This window comes from Hippopotamus amphibius, chromosome 3 (assembly GCF_030028045.1).
Source record: "Hippopotamus amphibius kiboko isolate mHipAmp2 chromosome 3, mHipAmp2.hap2, whole genome shotgun sequence".
Lineage (NCBI taxonomy): Eukaryota > Metazoa > Chordata > Mammalia > Artiodactyla > Hippopotamidae > Hippopotamus > Hippopotamus amphibius.
In genome coordinates, this window is record NC_080188.1 from 192,099,325 (window position 1) to 192,124,667 (window position 25,343).

Here is a 25,343-nt window from a genome sequence, read left to right on the forward strand (position 1 = left end):
ATAGTACCCAAAACAATCTATAGATTCAGTGCAACCCATATCAAAATCCTATTGATTTTTTTTACAGACATAGAAAAACCCATCTTAAAATTTATATAGAATCTTGATGAAACCAGAATAGCCAAAACAATCTTGAAAAAGAAGAACAAAGCTGATGGACTGACACTTTCTGATTTCAAAACTTACTACAAAACTTTAGTAATCCAAACAGTGTGGTATTGTCATAAAGACAGAACTATAGACTAGTAGATTACAACAAGGAACCCAGAAATGAACTCTAACGTATATGTGCAAATAATTTTGACAAGAATGCCAGACGATTCAATGCGGCAAGTGGTGCTAGGAAAGTTGGATTTTCACATGCAAAAAGAATATAGTTGGATCTTTACCTAATACTATATACAAAAAATTCAAAATGGATCAAAGATTTAAATATAAAAGCTAAAGCTATAAAGCAAAGAATGAAACTTCACAGCATTTGATTTGGCAATGATTTCTTGAATATGATATCAAAGGCATTAGGCAAAAAAATAAGCTTGATATTACCTTTAATAATTGTGCATCAAATGATACTATCAACAGAGTAAAAAGGGAACACACAGAATGGCAGAACACATTTGCAAATCATATATCTGATAAGTGCTTAATATACAAAATGTACAGAGAACACCTAAAATTCAACAACAAAAAATAGAAATAACCCAATTCAAGAGTGGGCAAAGGACTTAAGTAGACAATTCTCCAAGAAGATATACAAATGACCAATAAGTGCATGAAAAAATAATCAACAATCACTAATCATTAGGGAAATGCAAATCAAAACTACAATGATACACTACTTCATACTTTTTAGGGTGGCTACTATTTTTAAAAAGCAGAAATAACAAGTGTTTTTGAGGATGTGGAAAAATTAGAACTCTTGTGCACTGTTGGTGGAAATGTGAAATGGTAGAGCCACTGTGGAAAACAGCACAGTGACTCCTTAGATAATGAAAAATCACATTATGATATGACAATTTCACTTCTGGGAATATACTCAAAATAGTTGTAAACAGAGTCTTGAAAAGATATTTGTGCACCTGCATTCATGGCAGCATTATTCACAATAGCCAAAACATGGAAACAACCCAGGTGTGCCTATTGATGGTTTCATACACATTTTAGGATTGTTTGTTCTACTTATATGACAAATGCCATTAATTTTGACAGTATTGGATCTATATATTGCTTTGGGTAATAGAGACATTTTAACAATATTAATTCTTCCAGGTTATATCTTTTCATTTATTTGTGTCATTCTCTATTTTATTAATGTCTTGTCATTTTCAACACACAGGTCTGTCTTTTACCTCCTTGGTTAAAGTTTCCTAGGTATGGTATTCTTTTTGATGCAATTATATATATAGTATACATATATATATGTATACATATATATTTATATATATATAAAACTACCATTTATCTAGCAAGTCAACTTCTAGGCATTGATCTGAAGAAAAAAAAAAACCCACAAAAAACACTGATTGGAAAAGATATATGCACACCCATGTTTATTACAGCAGTATTTATGACAGCCAAGATATGGAAACAACTTAAGCTTTTATCAGTGGATAAATGGATAAAGAAATTGTGGGATATATATAATTCAGCCATAAAAAATAATGAAATCTTGCCATTTGGGACAACATAGTTGGAACTTGAGGGCATTATGCTAAGTCAAATAAGTCAGACAGAGAAAGACAAATACCATACGATTTCTCCTATATGTGAATATATATATTAAAAAGAAACCACACAAGCTCATAGATTCAGAGAACAAATTGGTGGTCACCAGAGACAAGGGGTGGGGAGTGGAAGGAATTGGTTAATGTTTTTGTTTTTAACTTAAATACATTGAATAATAACTTTTAAAAGGTAGAAAAAGTTGGATAGTTCTGACCTCTTAAGACAAAACTCACAAGAATATTCTGTTCTCTCAGGTAAAGAGCAAGGTTAGTTTATCAGAAGTGGTTTTTCCTTCTATGGGTTCTGAAAGAGATTTCCAGATCTGATAGTCCACTCCTGGCCGTGAAGTGTTAGGAGGATGAGGCTGACAGAAAGAGACCAGGAATTTCCCCAGCACTTCTTAAGCTTGGTTTTCAAATTATATGGCCAAGATAGTTAAATTTGGCAAAGACACTCTCTCCAGTTGGATGGGGAAGACAAGCATTTCAGATGACAACACTGGACTACTGTCCAAGAGAGCAAGACTGCCAGGTGGTGTTTGAAAGTCTGTAGCTGAGGTCTGATGCTGTTGTAGGCCAGAAAAACGAGAAGAAGATTGGGAAGAATATGAGGCATTAACTTGTAATCAAAACATACCTTATATTTCACAAAGAGAAATGTGCTTCTCTTTTGGACGCATGATGTTCTGGTCTGATGCTTTTATTGATAAATATCTACATGTTTATCGTGTCCTATATACTACCAACATAGCATCTCCTGTACTAATGAGTTACTTACAAATCATATCCCAAATGGCAAAAAAGCACATGACTGTAAGTGTCTTCAGCTATTTGCAAAAGCGGATTATAAATTCACTCAACTTTAATGACAACTGGTTGATTGCTCCTTTGGGGTCACTGAAGGAAAATGTGCAAATTCTGAATTTCAAATGAAAAAGTGGGTGTTTGGATTAAATTTGCTTAATATCAGACTCATCAATTACACTTTGAAGTACTTTGTCTAGAACAAGACAGAATACCCTTTACAAATTTTCAAATAAAATGTAATATTTTGTTTTATGGCTTGGAGTGTTTCTGACAGCAGTAACAGGTCAAACTGTATATTTATAAACTACTGTGACTTGATTATTTATGATTTTACTGGAGATTTTATGGCATGTTTATGGTAATTTCCTCTTTCAAACTCATTATTTTATTAAATCAGTTGAGCTCTCACATACTGTTTCTTTTTTCTGAAGTAAGAATGTTAGCAGTTTGTTCCATTTTCATAATGAACTACAATTATCATATATTAGAAAAAGATTTTTACTTTCTGATGTCAGATTTTTTTTTTTTAATGATTCCCAACTGAACACAAGGGTATAATTTTATTTCTGCTGACATCATAAACTATATGAGTTCAACATAAGTAGTTTATGAATGACAGGAGAACAATTAAGTTAAATTATATCTTAAAGATTTATTCCAACAGAATAAAAGTTTAAAAAAAGCATCTTCTATTGAAATTCAAATAATGCATTTTCTTCACAAAGGGCAGTGAGGCAGAATATCTTCCCTACAGAGTCATTATTTTATAAGTAAGATTTAGGTAGTGTAAAAGATATTTATGTTATAAGGTGAGCAATTAATTTTCACATAATATATGAGCACAGGATCTATTTTAAGTATTTTATGTGTACTGCCCTCTGGTTAGTTTTTGTCATTGTTCAAGTCTTTGTAAAAGTCACAAAACATAGTATTCTCTTTCATGTTGTTAATTAAATATTGAAGGCACCAAAACACTCATACTGGGTAACCCTGACAGTATATTATTTTATGGTGAATTGTAGGTAGATCACATAAGATCAAACAAGAAGTTAAATCACATTATCATGTTCTAGATAAAGAAAGTGCCTGACTTCTTTGAAGATTATGTTAAATCTATTCTTTTGCAATTAGCAACGAGCACTCTTCCATAGAGATTACTTGAAGTTGTGGATATATGGACAAGAGTATTTTATTTATATATATCACTGCTATTGCAGTGAATCAGAAACCTCATTGTGTGGATGCCTTCTTATAAATATCCTTCAGTTTCACCCCCTCCTCTTCATCTCCATTCTCACTTACTTAGTGTGACCCCCGATCACTCTTTCCTTGTCAAACCCATGTCTTTTTCCCTTGACTGTTTCCCTTGCCTTCCTAACATGTATGTGACTATATATATATGTATATATATAAAATATATATTTTCTATTTAAAATTCATCAGTGAGCCTTCATCTCTCACATATAAATCCAAAACTTGTGTAAGATAGACAATGCTATTAAAAATATGTTTGCAACTCCTCTCCTATTACTCCATGGAGGGGGAAAAATGCAAGCAACCCAAGATTATCAATATTATGAGTCTTGATAAAGAACTAATGGATGCTGAATACCTTAGATTCTCTTCATTTCAGGCCTGAATAAATCTTGGGTGTGCACGAGTGGAGTAGCCAAATGAAACCAGCAGGCATTATATCCTCTTTTATTTCATTAGATCCTAAAGGTGTGATTGTCAGATTGCTAAACCTTCCACAATCTATCACTAATCCTGCCTCTAAATTCTGCGTGATTGATGTAGTTTTTGGAATGAAGTGATGAAGCAAACATCTTTGTTTCTAATCTATATACTTTAAAAATATTATGGTTTCGATTGTCCAGCAATTTTTATTTCATTATCTCTTGATGAATATTGCACAGGAGTTGTGACAGTCTCCCAAACACTACAGATAAGACAGTTTTTATAGCAGACAGAAAGACAGTCTTCTAGCCAAGAAAACTTTATTGTCTTCTGCACCATCCCTTTCTACTTCCCTCATGTTACAATGAAAGTAGTGCCCATTCTCCTAATAAAGGTACATCTCCCTGTCTGTACCTGGGTTTCCACCTGTCAGCACTACACTTTTGGTTATTCCCTGTTCTCTATGATATTCAGTATGTTTCTTTAATTTTATTCTACTCATTGGCATTTAAATATATGTGAAGTTCTCCCATTTTGTATGAAGACCTTGTCTTTTCTTCCATATGCCACTCTAGTTGTGGAAATTCCCCTTATTTCTGCTTTAGAACCAAGCAGAAATTCATCTCTAAATTCATTAAATCTGATATCACACAGTGAAACTATGCTTTCTGAATCCAAAGGTTTTTCTACTTCTAATTTTGCTTGACTTTTCTAATTTGACAGTTTGGGATAATACATCATTCTTGAAATAGTCTCTCATATGCATATACGAGATGTATGCATGTATCTGCTTCACAGTTTGTACAAATGTCTATATCAAAATTGAGTTCATCATTGATATGGTTTGAATGTTTATGTCCCCCTCCAAACTCATATGTGAAATCCTAATACTCAGTATGATGGTTTTAGGAGGTGGGGCCTCTTTGGGAGGTGCTTGGGTCATGAAGGTGGAGCCCTCATGAATGAGATTTGTGCTTTTATGAAAGAGATCCTTGAGAGCTCCCTCTTTTTTCCACCATGGAAGGACACAGCCAGAAGTAATCTTCCACCAGGAAGAGGGCTCTCACTAGGACCCAATTAGGCTGCATCCTGATCTTGGACTTCCAGCCTCGAGAAATAGGAGCAATCAATTTCAGTTGTTTATAAGCCACCCAGTCTATGCTGTTCTGTTTCAGCAGGCTCAGTGGATGAAAACAAACATCTCCCCATTCAGATATGGTTCTCTGCCAGTCTTCTCCACTTTAGTAACTGGCACTGCCCTATCTTCAGTTAAGCACCTAAAGATGACAGTTTAGATCATGTTCAGTCACCAAAATCTACATAAAATAATTCTTATTATGAAGAATCATTAAATCTGTTCATTTTCTTTATCAGATCACTACTGTTCCACTCCAGGTCACCATCAGCCTTGTCAAGATATAAGACGCTCCTAATCATTGTCCTCTAATTTCTTTTTCATACTGCACACTCATTGATTTTAGTAACATTCTCATCTAACATTGTTACTCCTCTCTCTTGTAGTAAACCCCCAACCAATCATCATAATAATTAATATTAATAATATTAAAATAATAAATAAGGAAACAAGATCTAATATTTATCAAATATTACATAACAGGTTCTAAGTGAATTACATATATTAACACATTTATTACTCAAAATATCCCTATGAAATATGTATTACTGTTATACTCTGTCTTAATTTTGTTATTTTTTATTTATATATTTATTTATACATTAGTTTGTTTAAAGGTAAAGAAATCAAGGCAAAAATTCTGACTCAGCATTACACAGCCAATAAAGATACTAGCCAGCACATGCGAAAGATAAAACTCACAAAACTTAATTTGTTCACATGAACTTTCATGTATAGTCCTAAATAATTTTGGTTCCTTAAAGAAGTGTTTATCTTTTCACTTGCAGGCCTTCTTACCTCCTTTACACTAAAAGACTTTATTTGGCTAGTCTTGGTTTATTCTTCAACCTCTCTTTTAAGAACACTTCCAATCAGAGACCTTCCTTACTCCCAAATCAGGGTGTCCTCCCCAACCCCCACCCCTGATTTTGCACTTCTAGGGCAATCTCTACCACTTTCATCACGATTCTCACTATGCCTTATCTGAATTACCTGTTTTTGTTCATTTCCTTTGCTGGTGTACAAGCTTATTGAAGCCAGAAACTTTCTACATCTTGTTCATTGTTTTACCTCTAACCCTGGGCAGTGTCTCTTCTATGATAAGCGCTTCTATCCTTAGTTGAATAGATAAGGAATCTAAAGACTAAGTATTCATTATCAAGCAAATCTGAATATTTAAAAGCCTGAATACAAGATTGTGGTTCTGCATTCTATGTCTCATATTGCATTGCATACCAACTATCATAAAATTTTTATGTTGTGCCACAGATTACACTTTATTATTTAAATGGTGGTTAGTAATTTGGGGCACCAAAATGAATGTTGTGCTCCTCCTACTTGTCTAAGTATCAGTTTTACTATCTTTTATCTTGTAGAGTTATAAGAAACACCTTGTAATGTACAAAATGAAATGACACTTCCTCATATATTTTTATAAACAGATTTATGTTACAAAGGCTCTCTTAATATATCCTAGCAGTCCCTGAAATGGTTAAATATACAAATACTTGTAGCTATTGTGAATTTGAAAAAATCATTTAAACATTGGACTGAAATCAGACAAGTTAAGAACAGAGTGATCAGCCATCCAAGGTTGAAGAAGAAAGCAGGAAGAAAGTAGTTTAGGAATGTGATTCAACCTTGGAGAAAAAAAGTCATGCCAGGGAAATCACAGGGATGTTTTTGTAATGGTTGGAGTGGAAAGCCTTGCCTCATTGTTTTAATTTTATTTTTTAATAAAATTTGTGTGTACTTCAGGTGTACAGCATAATAATTTGATATACATATACATAGTGAAATAATTACTACAGTCAAGCTAATTAACATACCATCTCCTCACCACAGTTACCATTTTTCTGTGTGCTTATGTGTGATAAGAACATCCCAAATCTACTCTCTTAGCAAATTTCCAGTATTCCATACAGTATTAGTAACTACAGTCACCATGTTGTACGTTAGATCTCTAGACTTACTCATCCTAAATAACTGCACTGGTACTCTTTGACCATTTCCCCATTTCCCTAACCTCCTTGCTCCTGGTAACCACCATTCTACTCTCTGATTCTGTGTATTTGCCTTTTCTGATTCCACATATAAGTGAGATCATGCAGTTTTTTTCCTTCTATATCTGGCTTATTTTACTTAGCATAATTTCCTCCAGGTCCCTCCATGTTGTCACAAATGGCAGGATCGCCTTCTTCTTTAAGACGAAATAATATTATATACATATACATTTAATTTAATGTAGCACTATATATAACACTATATATAAAAATGTTTTCTTTGTCCATTCATCCATTGACAGACATGTAGGTTGTTTCCATGTCTTAGCTATTGTGAGCAATGCTGCAGTGAATACAGGAGCACAGAATCTCTTCAAAGTACTGATTTCATGTCATTTGGTTATACCCAGAAGGACTGCTGGATCATATGGTGGTTGTATTTTTAGTTTTTTGAGTAATCTCCATGTTGATTTACATAGTCACCCTACCAATCTACATTCCCACCAACAGCATACAGAAGTTCTCTTTTCTTCACATCCTCGCCAACACTTGTCTTTTCCGAGACGGAGCTGAAAATCAAAACTAAGTCTTTCAGGCTAAGATCTCAATCTGTCAGCTAGCCATACTGATTTTAGGGACAAAACTCTAGTATATAATAGATATAAATATTATTTTTCTTTGCCAGCAAGACCAACTTAAATTGTATACTTATTTCTTTACTGTAAATGATGCCTCAGTGTAATGAGATTGTGAAACTGCCTTTGCTATAAATCAGTAGTGGGCTATTATACTTTAAGCTAAAAAGAAATCAGAATCCAGCTAATCAGTCTTTCTTGTCTAGTGTTTCTTTCTGTGAACTAGTTGAGTTTTGATGTGTGTGTGTGTGCGCGTGTGTGTGAATTTGCAGGCTTCTCTAATTTAATCACTTCAAAGAATTTTAAATTGCACAAAATTTCAGTAAGGATTCTGGGTTATCTATGACCCTCACAGTTCATTTGCGCAGATGGGTTGCTCAAAAATTAGTTTATCAATTGTGAACTGCTTATGCCAAAGCATGAAGAGCAAATGTGAGTATGGTTGCGTAAGATAAACCTGTATTGAACAGAAAGAAATTTTAAAATTTAACTTCTTGACTTCTGAGTCTAAACTAATACAGAGAAGCCTGTTCAGTGGGAAACAGAAGCACAATTAAAAATATATAACAAGGAAACTTATAGTCACGGAATAGCAAAGGCAAACCCACACTTTACTACATAAATGGTGTGTACTTCATAAATTTGCTAACCTGGGCTAATATTATTTCATATCTTGACCCAGCTTGCTGTGGTCACATGGATCACTTGTGAGATAAATATTTGTTGACATTTTAAGAAACTATTTCCTCATATTATTCATTTTTACAATGCGGAATTCAATTGTGGGTCATCACAGGAACTATTTTTCATAAACTGCTGAACTCTATCACTTTGGTCTGCAAACATGTCATGAGTTCCAATGTAATATTGTAGAAGAGAAACAACTTAGCTTTTCAAACACTGGAAATTCTTATGCGAACAGTATTCTTTATCTCTGCTCAGTCTACAGGGAAGTGTTACAATAATGAATGACTTTCAATTCCCCAACTTTCCTCTCCTTAGCATTACAAATTTTCATTCTGTACCCAACTCTCCTGTCTAACGAATTGCAGTTCTCAAATTGAAAAGTCCCATTACGGGGGAGTTTGAATCTTCCTGTCAGTAGTAAATCAGAGCAAGTTTAGTTTGTTTATAATTTCTGTCATTTTCTAGCTTGTACAGTGCATTATTGTAGCTAATATTCTGACTTAAATAATGTTCATATCTTCATTGAAGAGTTGCCTCACATTAAATGATGACTCTCTCGTTACAAATACAGAAAAATTGCCTTTTGTGAAGTCATGAGTCTTCTAGGACTAAGATCTAAGAATCTCAACTCCTGAATTTCACTCCCTGAGCTTTAAGTTAAATTTGGAGTGGCTCTCTTTCAGCCAATGGTGTCTCACATCGCAGACAAGGCAGATTCATTCTGCCAAGTTAAAACATACACGTAACAAACTTTGTCCCTCCTTTAATTTTACATAAAAATCAAATAATGAGGGAGAATAGCTGTGTCCTTTCTCCCCTTAAAACAAAGACTGAAGATAATGATTTTTAAAAGACATAGACAAAAAGGTATCATGCTGGTAACTTAAAAAAAAATATTTTTATGTATTGGATTCATCAGTTTTCAGCTTCTCCCTCTGAAATTAATAAAGAAAACTTGTTGAGTCAGTGGGGAACCTGACAACCTAAAGTTCTGCTTGGTGTACTGGCAGCAGAATGTATATCTCAGGAAGTGGCCCTATGTATTTCCCTTTTGGAAAATAGATTGCATAGAAATGAAGAGACTGTAACTCTTAAGTACACAATTTAGCCTGAGAAACAAGGCTAAATTTCCCACTTGATACCTGGATCCTGCAAGAAGGGAAGATGCCATGAACAGCTCAAGTAACCTACCTAAGGGAGTAGCCATGAATCTCTAGCAGGAATATCAAATTTCCTGCAGAGGTGTGGGTTTAGCTCCTAGCAAACAGAAAAAAAATTGAGTACATGTGCATATGCAGAGAATAAATTGTATCAGGTATCAGCAAGATGAGGAAACACTGTCCCTGTAATTCAAGATTGTGTCACCTTCACGGATGACGCCTGGTCTGAGCAGAATTTCCTTCATCCTATACACTCTTTCCTCACCAACCGTCAGTTGAAATAATGCAAAAACAACAGCGTGTAGAGTATTCAGGAAGAAAACACATTTTTGGGGCAAGACTTCATGAAGTCAGCTAGGTGTGCAACAAAGCATAGAAGAAAGGAAGATGGTAATTGTGAGACAAGTCTTCCTCTATATTTGTGATAAAACTGGAGTGAGAAGACATATAATAACAGTGATGCTAAAAAATGCGAGTTATATTCTGGGTGCTTTAGTGATACATACCTCTGTCTCAGGTATCACTGTTCCCAGAACAGAAGCAAGAGTGGCCTCTACAACATGCCAAACACCAGCTCAGCAGTGCCTTATAATGCAACCTGACCCTTTGTCTCCATCATTGTGACAACAGCGCAAGGTGGGAGAGAATGTTAACCTTTCTTCACAGGTGGCAAGCGTCTCTGGAATAGGATTTATCAGACCAAGAGTTGGATGTACTTTTTTGCAGATTGATTAATGTAGTTGCAACCACAGCCTGCCCTGAGGTGTTAGGCCTATGTCCATTATTCTGCTTCCAGGATAGGAAAATGGATTTTTTTTTTAATTTGACTTTAATAGCTTGAAAATAAGCATTTAATGAACAAGAAAGTTTCAGTTTGTAAGGGAAGGGCTTGCTGGCATCACAGTGTTTCAGAGTCATTTATAATTAAATAAATAACAATAATAATTAAAAGATGAGTTTTAAAATTGAATAATAAAAATATTTACAAAATAACTTCACTTGATAAGTTTTCTCTTTTTCCCCAAGGAGTATTTATTTATTATTACACACATATAAATTGAACAAGTACGATAGCTGAGGCTCTGGACTGGGTTCCCATCCTGGTTTCTCCATAAACCCTGGGAAAGCACTGGTTGTCTGTATTTTCCTTGCTTTTCACATCTGTAAGTGCAGATGATGATAATCCCTCAATCAAGGGTTTATTGGAGGATTACTTGCATTAGTACATGTAAACCATTCAATAAATGTTAGCAATTCTTATAATCAACATTGCCATCACTAATAGCTTTTTGTAAAAATTATAATGTCCTCAAAATTCTCAACACAGAATACTATGTAAATACAAACAAAATGAAAGCCTAGAGTCTATATGCATATCCATCAAATCATTTTAATTATTTTAAACATGCTAGTGCATAGAAAAATAAACAATTGCTTTAGCCTAGTAGAAGGGATCTAGGAGGATCACCACAGAATAGACTAGATTAGTGTTTTGGTGAGATTACTCTGTCTGTGGTCTAGAAAATGGATTAGTAAGGATTAAATGTGGAGGGAGTAAGACCAGTAAAGGAGGAAATATAGTACTTCAGGTCAAAGTTATTTTAAAATTGAATTAGAATAATGGTGGTAATGGAAATAGAGAATAACTGTCAGTCTGAAAGAGTACTTTGGAGGTACAATTCATGGGTTCAGGGATAGATTGGGAGTGGAGCATGAGGTCAAGAACAAGTCTTGGTTTCTGGCCTGCAGAATGGTGGAGTGATGGGCCATTTCCAGAGATGCTGAATATTGGAAGATAGACAGGTTTGGTGGGAAGAATCATAAGAACATTTGAAGTTTGCTAAGACTGAGCTACCCTGTGCCATCCCTGCCCCCTCTTATCCCTTTGGTAATCAAACATTTGTTTTCCACATCCGTGACTCTATTTCTGTTTTGTAAATAAGTTCGTTTGTACACTTTTTTTTTTAGGTTCCACATGTAATTAATATCATATGATATTTATTTTTGTGTATCTGACTTGTTTTCATTCAGCTCAGGGAACTCTTCTTAATTCTGTAATGGCCTATATGGGAAAAGAATCAAAAAAAAAAAAAAAAAAAAGAATGGATACCTGTATATGTATAACTGATTAACTTTGCTGTGCACCTGAAACTAACACAACATTGTAAATCAACTATACTCCAATAAAAATTTTTTAAAAAGGGTAATTATGAGTAATGCATAGGGTTTAGTGATTTAGAGTTTGAGGCTAAAGATAAAATTTAGATGTCATTGGTTTAATCCGTGATAACCAAAGTCATGTATATGAATGTGGTTAGCTACGTGGATCACAGAAAAGTGAACTTGGAAGGTGCCTTTAGAAACACCAGTATTCAACAACCAAATAAGTGATATCAGAATAAACCAGAAGATGGGTAGTTTGTGGATGTAAATTTAAGAGAGTATTTAAAAAATGAAGAAATAGTCCATAGTGTTGATTACTACCAAGTTAATACTGAGACAGACATCAACTAAAGTCAGACATAGATATTTCAGTTGGATTAAGCCACAGGTATGGACTGGATTGAAGAATTTAAAAGTGCATGAAAAGGAGGGGAAAACAAACAAAAAACCCTAAATGAAACAAAATAAAAAAATTTTAAAAACCCTCAAAAGGTATTTCAGGAATTTGGTTTGAAGGGGAGGGAAGAATATTTTATGTATCATAAAATTACAGAAGGAAATATTTTCATAAATTAAATCTGTTTATTAACCAGGATGTCAATCAAAACATTACCGGCAGATAAGAAACCTGTTCTCCCTCCCAGTCGACTACCATCCCTCCTGGGAACTACACTCCTGATTGATAAAGGAATAGTTTAGTTTTTACACTATGTTTGTACAATGCATGAATAGATATGTATAGGACATAATCTTATATCTGTTTTTTTTCACCCATCATATTTGTGAAAAGTATTCATATGGTGACATGTAGTTAGAGATTATTCAACACTGATGCTCTGTAATATCCCCGAATATTATTTTATTCTACTGTTGATGTATCTTTGGTTAGATTGCAGCTATTGTGAACATGACTGCAAGCAACAAACCAGCACAAATATTTAAGTGAACATGTGTGCATTCTTGTTGAGTATATACTGAACCAGAATGGAATTCCTGTGCTTTAAGTTATACTAATGTTTAGCTTTAGTGGATATAACCACATTTTCACAGTGGTTTTACAAATTTACACTTCTAGGAGGAGTGAGTGAGAGTTTCCATTGTTTCCTTTCATTTTCCATATGTGGTGGTGTGGTTTATTTGTTTTGTCAGTTAGTTTACAGTAGTTGTAGACTGGAATGAAATTAAATTGTGGCATTTCATTTCCTGGAAAACAACTAATAATATGTTTATTTGCTGTTTGGATATCATTTTGTTTTGAAGTTTTTCTTCAAGTTTTTGACCAATTTTTCTATGGAGCTTTCTGCCTTTTTTTTTTTTTTTTGTAGAAATTCATCATATTTTTGAGATATAAGCACTTTGTTGAATATACATGCTTAGAGTTTCTTCTTCAACCATTGGAGTTGCATTTTTTCTTAGTGATGCCTTTTTGATGAACTAAAAGGATTCATTTTAATATAACTTAATTTGTTACATTTTTATCATATGGTTAGCACTTTTGCATCCATTTAATGTTCATATTCCAAAATCAAAAGATATTTGCCTATGTATTCTATTAAAAGCTGTATTTCTACCTTTCAGTCTGGGATTTACAGTCCCTCTGGAATAGGCATTTGTGTAAGCTAGAGACAATATAAAGTTTTTTCATATTTATTCAATTGACTGAGAACCATTTATTTAAAATAACATTATTTCCTACTCCCACCCTCCACTCCTATACTCACAACCATACCACTGTGTTGTGTTTGTCATTAATGAGGTATATGTGTGAAATTGGTATCCAATTATATTATCTGGGGATATTTCTTCCTTTCCAACTTTTATGACATTCAGTGCTTTTCTTGGCCCTTTATACTGTTCTAGTCCCTCCACTACAGTGTTAAATAGAGGACATCCTTGCTTCATTTCCTATTTTAGGTGAACATTTTTTTTGAAGATTTATTTTATTACCTATTTATTTATTTTTGGCTGCATTACGTCTTCATTGCAGTGCTTGGGCTTTCTCTAGTGCAGCAAGCGGGGGCTACTCTTCATTGCAGTGTGTGAGCTTCTCATTGCAGTGGCGTCTCTTGTTGTGGAGCATGGGCTCTAGGTGTGCAGGCTTCCGTAGTTGCAGCCCATGGGCTCAGTAGTTGTGGCTCACAGGCTCTAGAGCACAGGCTCAGTAATTGTGGTGAATGGGCTTAGTTGCTCCTCAGCATGTGGGATCTTCCCAGACCAGGGCTCGAACCCATGTCCCCTGCATTGGCAGGCAGATTCTCAACCGCTGTGCCATCAGGGAACCCTGGTGAACATTTTTAATAATTCAGTATTTCACCATTGAGTGCAAGAATTTCAGTAGGTTTTTATACATAGTCTTAATTAGATGAGGGAAGCTCCCTTCTATTTCCAGCATGTTTAGAAGCTTTTTTTTTTTAAATTATGATTTGGATGTTGTATTTGGTCACACTTATTTTCCACTTCTATCAAGATAACTGTTTTCCTTTACTTTTTCCTGTTAATATGGAGAATTACAATGAGTAATCTTCAAGTTTTAAACCAAAAATAACTAGAATAAAAACATAATAACTAGAGTTATAAATCCAGACAACTAGAATAAACCCTGCTGGGTTATGATGTATATATATAACGTTTGGTAATACATCTTGGAGTTCTCCCATATGTGTTCATAAGAGGGATTTTTATTAAAAGTTTACTTTTAGCTCATGCAGTGTCTGGCATGGAGTTGGTGGGACTGTCATATTCTTGGTGACTTGAAAATCTGGCCTCCTTCCCTATTATATCACCATCTGAACACATGGCTTTCAGTGTCACTGTGGCAGGAAAGAGAGAGGAGGCACACAGCTCTTAATTACCTGAAACCCAAGATGACATATCTCAGAGAAACAGAGTCCACTGTCCAGAACCAATAATGATACTCAACCCACCTGCAAAAAAGGGTTGGCGATATAAAGCGGGCACCAGGTACACAGTGAGCATTGTCTTTGCCGCAACTAATCTTCCCACTCCCTATATGCACCCCCAAACTCTGGTCAAAACCTCTGTTTAACAAGTTTCTTTAGGATTATGGAGTTTACTCAGCATTCACATTTAAATTGTTAGTCTTTTGGAATGATTGGCTTCAGCTAGCATACTTAAACTTGTTTTACATGGCTAGACATTTTCTTAACATCTTTACAGTGATTTTCAATACTTATTTAATTAATGACAAAAATACGGGATGAATCTGGAATTTAAGTTCCCTATTTAACATATACACTATATAGTTAAAAATAATTTTTCTTGGCTATATTAAAAATGCAACATAGGTCTCTTATTTTTAAAAGTATTGTGTAGACTTAAATATCAGAAAATATTGTTTTCAATCAATGCATTGTAATACATCGATTTCAAGAAAGTTATATTATCAACAGATTATTAGGAACATGAACACTTAATAATCTCTTTTTAAAATTCTGAGCAATGTGATTTCTTGCTTCCCTGGAATTCTATTTGCAGGATTAGGCTTCTTTTGGTTAATCCTACTTAGTAATTACATTGGCTTCTTTAATATGAGTCTATGTCATTAAAATAATCTATTAACTTTAATGAGCTTGTTGAAGTAAAATTTTCAATGCTTTTGCAAGCCGTATGAGAAAAAAACATATGAGAAAAATATTCCTCTGGCATTTATACAGTTATTAATATATGCCTTCATTTACTTTGCAATATTTGTGGTGGGAAATAGTAACACCTAAACAAACTAACAAATGAGAATGTACACCTGCCTTGTTTAAATGAATGAAATCTATTTTAAAAAAATCATTCTAGAAAGGTCTTAAAAGTTGCCATTCTGCCCTTTTTTTTTTTTTTTTTTTTTTTGATCTCACACACACATGCTATAGACCTTTCTTCAGTATCTATTAAATGTTAGGTTCTCTGCTGAACACTAAAGTCACACACACACAAAGATACATGATATAATCTCTGCCCTTAAGCATAAAACAGTTCAGTGGAAAAATTAGGCTTGGCCACAGAGACACTTATTTAAAGCTGTTAAAAATTCTGCACCAGAGACACAGGGAGCCCATTAGAGTAAGAGCTTAAGAGACCCAAAAGTATAAATGAAGAAACACAATTCCTTTATGACTTGGTCACATTTTAAAGCTGCATTTTTACTTTTCTGCATTCAATGTCTATGAACTTTTCCGTCACTTCAAACACCTTGAAGTTTCAGGGTAATTCCAGAGTCACTTTGAAATTCCTCCCATGTATTCTGCTTTTATTGCTAGTGTCTGCCAGTAGGTGATTAATGATTGTTCATTAAGTATAGTTACTGTGGCCAGACTTTTCATGCATAAACAAGAGAGGAGGAAACAGGAATATTACTATTTAAAATGTTCACTGGCTCCTTTTCATAAATTAAAACACATATATTTTATGTGACAAATTATTTAGCAGTAAGTTTCTACATATATTATGTAAAATGTATATTATAAATGTTAAAAAGTAGTAAATAATTCTCAGAACAAATTGTATACCTTGTTGCTAACTTATACTGGGATCAATTGTTTCTCTAGGTATTCAGATTTCTCTCTCATGGACCTTTAGAATTCACCGGAATACATTTTATTTTTGCACTCTTTAAATGGTTACTTCCTCATTCAAGATTAATTTATTAAACATTTTAGAAATAATGTAATATTATGTGGAGGACATTGCATGTCCTTCCTGTTTGAATCTATTATTCACTATTTATATTCTTTCAGGAAATAGTATCTTGGTACTGCTTAAATGTTAAGCTCTTCTATTCTAAGCTGCCTGTTGAAGGACAAATAGTTGAGGTTAGTTTGTGTCCCGTTACCTCTTCAATCCCTCAGATGATGCCATTTTCTTAACTCTTTTTCAGTGGGCTGAATCGGTAGACTTCAAACTTTGATGTGTTGTATGTTAAAAGCATGTAGGATTCTTGTTAAAATCCAGAATACTGGAACTTTTCCTCCAAGTTCTCATTCATGAAAGCTGGGTGTGGACACAGGATCCTGATACACTACAGTTGATTTTCGACGCAGGTGGTTTGCATGATGCAGACCATACTTTAAGAAATAGTGCAATAAGCTGAGAATAGTTATGTGTGAATTTATTGTCAATTGAGCAAATATTTTAATATCATTATTTTTAAATGCACAATAAGTAGTAAAACTACAGTAGGCAAAATAGTGGCCTTTTCAAAGACGCCTACATCTGATTCCCTTGTAAATATGTTAGTTTACATGGAAAGGGCGAATTAAGGCTGCTAACCACCTGACTTTAAAATAAGACGTCTCCCGGATTACCCAGGTGGATCCAATGTATCACAAAGGCCCTGAAAAGTGGAAGAGGGATGCAGAATAGGAGAGTTAGAAGGAATTTCAGCTGCAGAAGGATGGTCAGAGGGACACAACATGGTTGGCTTTGAAGATAGAGGAAGGAGGCCATGAGACTAGGAAGGTGGGCGGCCTTCATAAGCTGGAAAGGGCAAGGAAATAGGTTTTCCCCTAGACCCTCCGGGAGGAGAGCTGCCCTGTCAACATCTTGATTTTAGTCCAGGAAGTTGTGTGTTGGACTTCTAACCTACAGACGTGGAAGGTAAGAAGTTTGTGTCGTTTCAGCTTCCTAAATTTGTGGTAATTTGTTACCGTAGCGATAGAAAACTAATGCAAATACATAGAAAGATTTTTTGAAAAATCAATAAGAAGCCATGAAAATCAGCAGTCTCCTTCCCAGCGCTTCCCTATTTCCAGCTCTACTGCTAGAGGTAACTGATTTGTAATCAGTTTTCTCTTTATAGTGTTGCTGGTGTTCATTTTCAAAAGTGTAAATATTATCCTTATGCTTCTAGTCTCTGATTTGCCTAATTGCAGCAATATGTATCAATCTTTCACTAGAAATGACAAGGATTAAAAGATACACACTTGCCTCCAGCTCCCATGATCTCTTCTGAGAAGCAAAAAGCTTTGTAATTCGTTCTTTGTTTGGATTTATGTCTTATCACATTAAATTCAATAAGTATCACTAATCACTTCAATTTGAGATAAATGTGTTAACATCCTGATACAACACACCACCGTTTCCCATCCTTCTCACTTCAACTTTCTGTCAAATTTAAAACTGTATTTGTAGGATCTAAGTTGTAAACATTTTTGTTATTTGGTAGAGCTATAATGTTATGTTCATATATAGGTAAATTGTAAATATTAACCACAGAATTATCAGAATTTATATTGTCAAGAGCATCTAAACATTGTTTTTTGAGTATATTAGTTCCTTCTTTTTTTTAATTTGTATTTTTTCTAATAGAACTTAATGTTAGTTTTAAATTAGCATTACCTGCCCTGAATAACTCAGTGTCTGTAATATATATTATAATATATTTATATATATTATGTAAATAGGTGTAGATATGACATGTATGACAAAAATATCACAAAGTATCAGAGGGTAAATGCAAATAGACTTTTGTAAGATACTTATATTTCAAATTATTTGGTAACAATTAAGGCTAAAGTAGACTAAATTAGAGATAAATATCCTAACACCTAGTAGGGGGAATATGATGCAAAAGGGGCAGCTGAACTTCCAACAGAGGAAGTAGAGTCATAAAGAATATTCATTTAAAATAATGAAGGCAGGAGAAGAATTATAGAAAAAGAAAAAAAAAAGTGAGACAAGTAGAAAGAAAATAGCAAAATGTTAAATTGGACTCCAAGCTACCCATACTTATTTCATTAAATCTGAATGGTTAACTGAGGTTTTCAGATATTCCAAATATAGACCAGTTTTATTATACAATATTAATATCACCACTGACCACTTCTGAAAGGCTTTAAGCTTTGGTAATTCGTCAAAATCAGAGCAGTAAATTCAAGTTGCCAACAATTCTAACTTTATCTTTAAAGCTTGAATTGTATCATTGGAAACACTCGTTGCCAATTCCCTTGAAGTGACAAGTTCAGTTCATTTGTTTTTAAGATAACCTACCAAATACCCAAGCCAGAAACACCATAGTTTGGCTGCCATGGCTTCTGCCGCACAAAAATGGTGCTCTGTGGTGAGGCAGCTGGTCCTCATACTTCAAAGAAATGCACAAGTTCTTCTCAAGACAATCATGATACTTTTATATGTGTCAGAAGAGCTTTATACCTATTTATTTCCCACTTCATCACTATTTTATTAAAAAAAGGCATATTCAGAGGTTAAGATTTAACAAATGTAACAATTTTATTCCTTCATCAAGAACATAGTTAAATGAATTTGGCTTTTATTTTTCTCTCCTGCACATTTGTGAGTGGAAAATGCAGTAATCACTACCACCATTTGGTGCTACTTTCTTGATTCATGATGATGTACCAGCAGTTTTACTACCATAGCTTTTGAATCATTAATGGAAATGTCAACACAATGAAAAAGGCCACACTGTCTTGTTATTAATAATAATATTATAAATAATATGATTTTGATTTCACCGAGAAAGAGTCTTAAAAGCATCCTGCCTCTTGACTGCATTTTAAGAACTACTGGATTAAGTGCTAGTATTATCCATATCATAAAATGTCCCATTTTCACTAATTATAATGTAGTTACATAATACATTATACTTAAATGTAGGAGGTACACACTAAATTATTTAGGGCATGCTATCTCCAACACATTCTCAGAAGGTGTATAATAGGTACATATAGGTGTACATATATATATATACGTATACACATATAATATATGTATATCAAAAATCCAGAAAAAGCAAAATTAAGATCCCCAGATTAATAAAAGATTAATTACTAGGAGTTTTTTGTACACATAAAAACAGTTTGCTGACTGGAAACTCTAAACCAGCAGTGGAATGAGGCTCAGAGGTAGATTGTAATAGATCAGCTCATCTAAAGAGAATGCAGAGGTTGTTTAATCTTCATAGTGATTGGTTATAGAATAGAGTTTTCATAATGATAGGAAATTGGTTAAAAATGTTACCTTATGACAAGTTTGGAGAAGAGCTTAAGTTTTGTTTATGATTTTTAGAGGCATTTATAAGAAGCAACCCAAGTTAAGTTTCACTTGCTTCACAGAATAAGCTAAATTAACCTTTGCTTATGTGGTATAATTGGTCTTGTCTGCTGAAGGTATTTTCAAGTCTGGTCTTCATTTTGTATTTAATTTTAACCTATAACATGTATGAAGTATATATGTGTGTAAAGGTATATATATGTGTGTATATACATATTTCTACAGAGAGAATGGGGCAAAACATAAATAATTCTGGTTCAAGGATATACAGGAGTTCCTTGTGCTATTCTTGTACTTTTCTTAAGACTCAAAATTATATCAAAATGGAAAATGGACATCAGGAATGATAAAATAACAGAAAGTGCCAGATTGTCAAATCAGACACACCAGAAGCAGAAACGTTACCCATTCCAAGCATTCTAATAACTCTATGTGCATAAGGAATTGCTAGGCAGTGGGAAAGCACAAAGGAGTCCAGGATTTCAGTGCCACCTCCCAGGTCCTGTCTTGCCATGTGTGAATGGTTTCTAGCCTGGATTTAGCATGTGAAGTTGCTGAGTGAGACAGGTAGTCCTTGCTACACAAAAGGGATCTAGCTTAGTCATGACACCTCCATTTTTTACTTCAGTAATTACATAGCTTACGTGAAAATTTCAGAGACCCATCCCCATAAATCCATAGATACTGGGTTAGTTTAACATAATCTAACCTAGACAGACCAATAAGGACTTTCCTCTAGTAAATAACATTCTGTGTTTTCCAGGAGGTGTATCATTAGCATCTTATATGGGAATTTGACTAGATCATCTTTCTTACTTTCTCTGGCTGTCGCTGATAAAGGGAGAGAAGGGATTGCAGGACGACGCCTAATCCTTTTGTTCCCAACTGGAAGGCAAATAGGAGAGTGCTAACTTATCTCTAAGAACAAGTAATTCTATATTAATGAAATTAATAAAGATTAGAGATATTCATGGAAAGCATCAACTGATTTTATGAAGTGATACTTTACATGAAACCAAATTTTAACAAAATCATCACACACAAAAAACTAAATATATATGTGCATATGCATGTATACGTTTAAGTGTACACATGAGTGTTTATACAGCATTCTAACTTGTGTAAGTATTAAATAATTTTGACTATTTTTCTTTTGGAGATAAATGTAGAGTAAATTATCAGTCTGTGTTCAGAATTTTCCTACAGAATATTGATAAGTAGATCTGGCTTCTTAAAAAAGTAGAATTCTGAATGATATTAATTACATTTCAGGTTTAGGTATAAACATGTTTTGCTTAAATGCACCTGTTCATAAGGATTGTTTTGTCCCTGATATTAAATTTAGCATTATTGTTTATCAAATAAGTTTAGGAACTTATACAAAAAATGAAGCTCCTGCATTTTTCAGTAGATCATAAGACAAAATAAGTTAATAAGGAAATCTACTCTTGAGTCTAAAATTGTACAGAAAATCTTTCAAGAAATTGATCACTGTATCAAATGCTGCAGTGAAGTTAAGATGAGGACTAAGAATGACTATTGAATTTGGCAATGTATTACTGAGCTAGACAAAACAACTTTAGCTGTCCTTGGGGAAAAATACGGATTTCTGTGGGTCTGAAGGTGAATGGATCAGAAAAATGCAAAACTTTTAGTAAAGGCTGCCAGTGTTTCTCTATAAAGAGAATCAGAGCAGTAAATGGAAGAACACTTGGATTTATAGAATTTTATTTTAAAATGGGAGATGCAGTACTGTATTTCTATTCTGATAGAAAGGATCCATTAGAAAAGAAAATTTTATAATGTAGAAGAGAGTGAATTAACTGGAGGATCATAATGTTTGAGTAGGTCGAGGGATGGAATCTAGTACAGAAATGAAGGAGAAAAGTGAGCAGCAGAAAGAATTCATCCATTGTTACTGGAGGGAAAACAGAATATGGGGGTAGGACTTATATGGGAATATTTTATGATAATACGATACTTTATATGCCTACTAACAAGCAATAAAAAGCTTTTGTTTTTCAGTGAAATAGAAACCAAAAGTTTTTTTGTTCATAGCAGTTTTATTCATAATAGCAAAACAAAGGAACAAACAAACAAAACAAAAAACTGGCCATAGCCCAGGAGACTAGAGAAATAAACTGTGGAACAATGGACTGCTACTCAGCAAGAAAAAGAAAAGAATTGCTGATAAATGCAGCAATGTAGGTGAACAAAGATTTTTAACTGAGGCTTGGGATTGGAAGTCTTGAGGTTCTGAGAAGAGAAGGTGTGAGTAGACTTATGCATAAGAGAAAAATGCTCAGTAAGGTGTAGGATAGTCAGGCAGGACTCTGGGCAACAGTAGGTTTGCGGGTATAGAGAACAATTGAGATGAGTGGTCATGGTTGGCGTGTCTCAGTTGCTGAAGGATAGCGACCTTGGCTGATTCATCTGTGTATCTCCAGGATCCATCATGGAGCCTGGTATATGTCAAACACTAAATATTTTCTTGGGATGAAATAAGTATATTTATCATAATGACAGATGCTGATAAAAATATGCATCCTAATTAAAAGAAATGAAATATTCTAATAACTAAAAATAGAATAAAATTTCCTCAATATTATGAAGAGTATTTATAAAAAGAAAAGAGCAAACAATCTTCTAAAATGCTAGAAGTTGTATTTTTTAAGAGTGGCTCCCAGTCATGACAACCACCCCATCAAGAGGTAAAGTCTGTCTTCCTTCTCTTGAGTATGAATGAACTTTGGAATGGTCAGCAAATGGAGTACTTTGGAAGTGATGTGCTCTAGCTTTCATGGCTAGGTTATGAAATGTAATAAAGTTTCTGCCTTGCTCTCTGGAATATTCTCTCTGGAAGCCTTCAGGTGTCAAGTAAGCAATCTAAGTGCTCTGAGGACACAAGGAAGCCCAAACCAGTCTCTGCACAGATGACAAGGAGAGGCTATAAGTAAAGATAACTATACCTGGCCAGCCCCCATCTAAGTGGTTCCCCCCACCACCACCACCACTCCAGCTCCTGCCTACCAACATGTGACTGCAGCCACACTGCAGACCCCAAGCAAGAAATACCTAGCCAATTCCAGACCCATAGAGATTGTGAGAAGTAATTAAATGATTTTTTTTAAGGTTCAAACCACTAACTTTGGGGGTGTTTAGTTATGGAGCAATAAATAAACAGAACAAAATTGTATAGTCAGGAATGATAGTATTTTTATTTTTTGATGTGTCTCAAGTTTCTTTTTTCTTCTAATTTTTATTTTATGGAGTAGAGTAGATTAGCAATGTTGGGTTAGTTTCAGGTGTACAGCAAAATGATTCAGTTATACATATACAAGTATCTATTCTTTTTCAAATTATTTTCCCATTTAGGCTATTGCAGAATATTGAGCAGTGTTCCCTGTGTTATACAGTAGGTCCTTGTTGATTATTTATTTTAAATGTAGCAGTGTGTACATGTCAACACCAAAGTCGCAATCTATCCCTACTCCTCATCCTTTCCCCTGGTAACCATAAATTAATTCTCTGTCTGTGAGTGTTTCTGCTTTATAAATAAGTTCATTTATATCATTTTCTTTTTAGATTCTGCATATAAGCCATATCATAAAATATTTGCCTTTCTCTGTCTGAGTTCACTTAGTATGATAATCTCCAGGTCCATCCATGTTGCTGCAAATGACAGTGTTTTTAAATCTTATTGGATACTGTTCTCTCAATAAGAGAGAGAGAAGATATGGATTTAAAAATAAACTTGTCATTGCTTTCAGCAGTTATGGCATTTTTAACTAGAAAATACACACAAAAAAAGCAACCAAAAAGAAAGCTAATAAAACTAAAAAAATACTGTGATCTGATACAAGAAACTAGGCAAATGCATAAAAATCAGCTTTATTTTTTATAACTGAAAAACCTTATGACAAAGTATAATGAGAAATACTTTTTAAAGTAACACAATTAACAATATTATGAATAAATTAACAGTAAATATGTAGGACTTGTATTAAGGCAATGTTATAATATTAATGGACATAAAATAGACCTAAATCAATAGAGAAAAAATATATCTTTCTAAACTTTAAGCTCTGAAATTCTGAAGATTTCATCCTTAACAAATTAATGTCAGTTAGTTATTTTTCAATGTAAGTTGATAAAGTGATGATAAAATTGATTTGTGTGGATAAACACATAAAATAGATCAAAAGTGTTCTTTTAAAAGCAGAATAATATGGATAGGCTCCCCTAACAAAATTGAAATCATGATGCTATATCTTAAAGTAAGAACTGATAAAAATACATTTGATCTTTACTATGTCCTAATCCTATGAAGTTACAGGCATGGTTATTCTATTTTTGGTAAAATGCATGTTTTTAATAAACAGTCAGTAAGATTAAATGTCAGTTGGTTGAAAACCATCAAAACCCATTACATTTCAACCAAAAGTCATATGCATAATGATGAAGGCTTTAAAAATTTCACAATGACCTTGCACAGAGTGCCTAAGGCGGATGTCAGGTATTGTCCTAGGCATTTGTGGAGCTTTGTTGGCTGTTGTCAGAAAACACTGAATGAATGGAGAAGGGCAACTGGCACTCACATATTAGTATTCGTCAATATCAAATGACTGGTGTAGAGAAATGAAAAGCTTTGAAAATACTGTGTTTGATGTTGAGAAAGCTCCTCACCCTTCTATTGTGGAACTGTGTTCGTTAAATTATTTGAGTGCAGCATAATAGACATGTTTTCATATTGATAGGAGTTTTGTTTCTGTTCGAGGTGAAAACTGAACAATAAACTTGTTATTTCTTTAGTCTATGAAGTATACTGAAAAAAGAACAGTCAGAAGTTCTTGTCACACAACAATTTCCAGCCTTCTCAAATACTACCTTCTATTTCTTTAGCCTCATAAATGTTTGGAAAGGAATTTATGACTTTAACTCCTGTGAAATCACATTTATGATGATGCTCCTGAGACTGTTTTATGTGATGCCTCATAAATGTCAGTGAAATGTTTATTTTTAAAACATGGGTTTTAAAAGTTAACACTGCATTTTTATGTGATTTAATCTTTCCTTTTATGATGAAGAATTTGCATTGCCAATGACTTAGCGTCATAGTGTATTAATGAGAAGCATGAAAAACATTATATGGACCTTTCAGAAATTATGTCAGTTGAGTGATATTTTGATCCACAAGGTATTGGCATGTGGAGTATTCATAACGGCAGTATTCTATTTTGTGATCTGTGAAGGCAAGTAAATCATTATATGTGCATACTATAGAAAAGAAACTCATTTTTTAGTAGATACTTATTTTTATGCCAAAATTTGGG